At 44.4% G+C, this 5,520-nt stretch overlaps 1 pseudogene; it reads left to right on the top strand.

Moving 5' to 3' along the window:
• Nucleotides 1–5,520, top strand: part of LOC108491196 — a 7,684-nt pseudogene extending 2,164 nt beyond the window's left edge.

The following is a 5,520-nucleotide window of genomic DNA, read 5'->3' as shown; positions in this document are numbered from 1 at the left end:
TCACCTGTAAGCTGAGCTCGGGGCTGCTGTTCTCTCACTCTCCTTCTGAGTGAGGCAGGAGCCTCGTCTGCGCAAACGATTAAATCCTCTTGCTTGTTGCATCTCCTGGTCTGAGGACTGAGTTATTGGGGTGTGGCCTCCCGTGGACGTTGGGTACCCCAGCCTGGGGGTCCTACAATATCTGTTAAATAAAAATTGTAATTGGGGGCCTGGAGAGATGGCTCAGCGGTTAAGAACACTGGTTGTTCTTGCAGAAGATCCAGCTTCGAATCCCAGCACCCACATGGCAGCTAACAACTGTCTGTAACTCTACTTCCAGGGGATCCGACAACCTCTTTTGTCCTCCACAGGCATTGTATGACACGGTGCACTTACCTACATGCAAGCAATACACACATACACATAAAATAATAAATTTTTAAAATTTTTAAAAAAATCATAATTGGGCTGGGATGAAGCTCCTGCGCCAAGCCCCAACAAACCGAACTAAAAGTCAAAATGGGAGTCTGCTCAGTAGACTAGCTAATCCATAAAGACCTGGGTTTGAGCTCTAGCACTGAAAATATCTAATCATAAACAATACCCTGTCGAGATATGGTGGTGCATACCCTTGATCCCAGCACTCTAGAGGCAGAAGCAGGTAGATCTCTGAGAGTTCCAAACCAGCTTGGTCTACATAGCAATTTGCAGGCCAGCCAGACCTACATATGAAACCTGTTTAAAAGAAAGTAATGAAATAAATTGAAGCAACCTGATGTTAACCAATGAGTTAACTTTTTTATTCTGACTCTTTGTCCCCCACCCTGCAAGGAAGCAGTTTTGAAATGACCAATCTGCTTAAACCAATTAAGATTGTTAAATCAGCTGGGCGGAGTTTCAGGCAAGCTGGGGCTATGGGGGGGGGGAACCCTGTCTCAAAAAAAAAAAAAAAAATAAAATAAAATAAAAAGGCTGGGCATAGTGGCACACACAGTTAATCCCAGAACTCCAGCACTTGGGAGGCAGAGGCAGGCAGATCTCTATGAGTTCAAGGCCAGCCTGGGTCTAAATAGTGAGTTCTAGACCAGTTGGGGCTCCAGGGAGACCCTGTCTCAAAAAGACCAAAACAAAACAAAACTCAGGGCAATAAAAAAGCAAGGCCTTGGGCTGGAGAGATGAATTAGCGGTTAAGACCCGGGTTCAAATCCCAGCACCCACATGGCAGCTAACAACTGTCTGTAACTCCAGTTCTAGGGGATCTGACAGTCTCTTTCTCTTACAGAGGACCAGGGTTCGATTCCCAGTACCCACATGGAGGCTAACAACCATCTCTAACTCTAGTTCCAGGGAAAGTTGACATCCTCTTCTGACGTCTGAGGCATTGCACGATGTAGGTACACTCACCTACATGCAGGCAATACACGTGTACACATAAAATAAAAATAATAAAAATTTTTTTTAAAAAAAGCAAGGCCTTCAGAGGCATAACTTGGAGGAAAGTTTTAGATTGGGTCACAAAGCTCTGGGCACCTCTACTCTCACAGGACCTAAAGACCAACAAAAGCTTGGCTAGGTGAAGACTGAGGAGGCAAAGGTGCAGAGTGAAACAGTTTTCAGGAATAGGTAGTGGCTGGTGCAGAGACCCAGGAGGAACGCACAGGCTAACACCCCAGGACCACAGCTTAGAGAAGCTGGAAGGAGGGGCAGGTGATGAGGAACAGCTGTAGGCAAATCATGGATGCCAGAATCAGTGTGAAGCTAGACATCTCCTCTGTTCGCTTTCTATCATCTAACACAAAAGGCTTTCCATAAACATAGTGAACATCTTTTTGTATCAGCACATATGGCCTTGGTCTTTTAAAGATCTACATGGTATTCAGAATTAGCACTACACACTTCCCATTTACCAAGTACGTCCAAATGGACCCTATGGTTTCTTCCAGTTTGTAGGTGGGGGAATCATAGTTATTAATAAACGTCCAAGCATTTTGAATTCTTGCTGTTCTTGTTCAGGTCAGGAGGGATCACTGGACTTCTGCTCTCTCTGATTTTGCTGTCCTTCTGGCTTCTAAACAAGTTTCATTTTGCTATCCACTGCTCCCCTTTGGCGACTCTGAGACCAAACTCCTTGCAGGCTCCTCTTACCCCCAAACCTTGCCAGAGCCTCAGGTCCCCTTTACAATTATCCTATTCAGGGATATATAATAAATGTTTATATGGTAAAGGCAACTTACACTGATTTCTATTGAGTAGCTGAAATACTTAGGTCTTACATATGTAATCTAACCCAGCTGGGTTCTGATTTACAGTACCGCACCTCACCATAAATCACTTGTGTCTCCAGAGTAAGAAAGAACCCTCCACCATCACCCACGTTTTATGTGTGCTGAATGATTTAGCTTCTTCTAACATCAGGCTGTCTTCTGTCTTCCCAGCTTTCTTTGCACATGTTTTTCTATCTTGAAAGCTTTTCTTCTTTCCTCATCTGCCTGCCTCACACCATCTGGTTGTTCAGGTCTCTGGTGAAAAGCCACTCCTTCTGAGAAGTCTTCCCTGGACACCTCCTTCCAACCTGGGTTAAGAGCTGCAGGAGTACCTCATATTTCTTGTATTCATATTTATCCCAATTGTCTTTTTAGTTAGGCAGGGACAGAGTTTAGGCCTCAGTCACTGTTGTATACCCAGCACCCAGCACCCAACAAATGTTGAGAGGATGAATGAACACGTAATGAACAGGCTAGGAGTGTGGAAGCTACCCATGTCCAGATGCCACATCCACACCCTGGCCTCTTAAAGCTGGGGTTACAACCTACTATGAAGGAGAAAAATTTGGATCTCCTGTCATAGGTTCAAGTAATGTTGCCATAGCAAGATGAACTTGTAGCCATGGAGAACAGAATAGCAAAAGAAACTGGGTCCCCAACCGCCTAGCTCCAGGGAATGTTTGTCAATGTGACATTCACAGAAGCCGTGCATGTGCATGTGCTGGCTGAGGAAGACAGCCAGATTGTCTCAGTCAGGCACAAGGCAATATACATTCTCTCTCTCTCTCTCTCTCTCTCTCTCTCTCTCTCTCTCTCTCTCTCTCTCCCCCTCTCCCCCTCCCTCCTAAAAGCTTTCTTTCTTTTTTCTTTTCCTTTAAAAACATCTTCAGAGAGGTGGAGCCAGCAAGACAGCTCAGCAGGTAAATCCTCTCACCACCAACCTGACACCCTGAGTTTGATTCCTGGTATCCACATGATAGGAGAGAAACCACTCCTACAAGTTTTCTTCTTTCTTCTTCCTCCTCCCTCTTTTCTCCACCCCTCCTCCTTTTCCTCTTCTACTTCCGTTTTTTTTTTTTTTAATTTTGTTTTTTTAGACACGGTCTTACTATGTAGCCCTGGCTGACATGGAACTCACTATGTAGACTAGCCTGGCCTCAAATTCAGTGATCCACCTGTCTCTGCCTCCTGAGTATTGGGATTAAAGACACCACCACACTCAGCCTGAGTTTGTGAGCTACCTGATATGGGTGCTGGGAACCAAACCTGAGTCCTCTTCAAAACTAGTAAGTGCTCTTAACTGCTAAACCATCTCTCCAGCCCCTACAAGTTGTCCTCTCACCTCCGCATGTGAGCTGTGCCATGCCTGTGTCCACACACACACACACACACACACACACACACACACACAATCAATTAATCAATTTTTATTTATTATTTTAATATTTTAATTTATTATTTTTATGTGTGTGTTGCCTTTGTGTAGGTAAGTGCACCTGTGTTGTGCAATGCCCGTGGAGAACAGAAGAGACTGTTAGATCCCCTGGAACTAGAGTTACAGTTGTTATCTGCCATGTGGGTGCTGGGATTCAAACCTGGATCCTCTGCAAGAACAGTCAGTGATCTTAACCGCTGAGCCATCTCTCCAGCCCCCAGATCAATCAATTTTTAAAATGTAATTTAGGAAAATCTTCAGTTGGGGCTAGGGATATAGCTTACTTGGTTGAGTGCTTCCTAGCATTCCTGAAGCCCCAGAGTAAACCAGGTGTTGTAGCACACGCCTGTAACCCCAACAGGGGAAGTGGAATCAGGAGGATTAGAGGTTCTCAGTCATTCTTACCTACAGAGTGAGTTTAAGGCCAGCCTAAGTTATTCAATAAGTTTTAAGTCAGCTTGGATTACTAAGTGAATTTCAAATATGCCTAGGCTACAGAACAAGACCCTGTCTCAAAAAACCAAATACTTGGGGTTGGAGAGATGGTTCAGCAGTTAAGAGCGCTGGCTGTTCTTCCAGAGGACCAGGAGTTTGGTTCCCAGCACTCACATGGTGACTAACAACTGTAACTCCAGTTCCAGGAGATCTGATACCCTCTTCTAGCCTCAGTGGGTATTGTATAACACGGGTGCACTTACATACATGCAGGCAAAATACTCATGCACATAAAATAAAAAATAAACCAATCAAATTTTTTTTTAATTTTAAACTAAAAAAAAATACCTAAATAATTCAGAATAGCTTTTCCTTTTTTGTTTTGGCAGGGTTTTGTTTGTGAGACAGGGTCTTCCGGTAGGCCTAGCTGGCCTGGAACTATGTAGACCAGGCTAACCTTGAACTCAGAGAGATCCACCTGTCTCTACCTTGTGAATGCTGGGATTACAGGTGAGCACCACCACACCCAGCCCCAGAATGGCTCTTCTAACTGTAGAGTTCATTGAGATGTTTAGAGTTTAGGACTGGGCAAGTGTTTGAGAGGCTACCTTACTTTAGCTTACTTTGTGAGTTTGTTATAATAAAGTGACTTTTATTTAAGAAAAAACAAGTAATAAAATAAAAGGTAAAAATCTGGGGGCTGGAAAGATGACTCAGCAGTTAAGAGCACTGGCTGCTCTTGCTAGACTTGGGTTTAATTTCCAGCACCCACATGGAGGCTAACAACTGTCTATAACTCTAGTTCCAGAGGATCTGATGTCCTCTTTTGGTCTCTGGGGGCACTGCAAGACATGAGTGCACTTGCATACATGCAGGTAAAACATATACATTAAATATTTTCTAAAAGTAAAAATCTGCTTAGTACAAATTTTATTTCTCTCTCAAAGTCCAGATTCCGTTAAATAAGTTCATCTGTTGCTGCATGGATACCTTTTTTAGCACTGTTATTTAGCTGTGCACACGCTGTCTATTCTGCTCGTGTTTATGACTTGCTGTGCCATATAGTATGCCTCCAAGTTATGAGACAGATAGAAAACATTGAGCAAATAGTTCTGGGTTAAGGGTTAGGAATTTGGGGCTTAGAAAATACGGCGGCGCCAACGGTCACTGCGCCGTCTGTACTCTCTGCTGTTCCGTAGGACTTCCACCTTCTCCCTCACCATCGTGGTGGGCGCCCTTTTCTTCGAGCGTGCCTTCGATCAAGGCGCAGACGAGATCCACGAGCACATCAACGAGGGGAAGCTGTGGACACATATAAAGCACAAGTATGAGAACAAGGAGTAGATCCTCCCCCTGAGGGCCCAAGGGAGCAGATCCACCCGCCATGTTAGCCTGGAGCTGGGGCCT

This window comes from Nannospalax galili, unplaced genomic scaffold (genome assembly GCF_000622305.1).
Source record: "Nannospalax galili isolate Female #2095 unplaced genomic scaffold, S.galili_v1.0 scaffold911, whole genome shotgun sequence".
NCBI lineage: Eukaryota > Metazoa > Chordata > Mammalia > Rodentia > Spalacidae > Nannospalax > Nannospalax galili.
The sequence above is the reverse complement of the archived record's forward strand: the minus strand, read 5'-3'. Positions and strand labels throughout refer to the sequence as shown.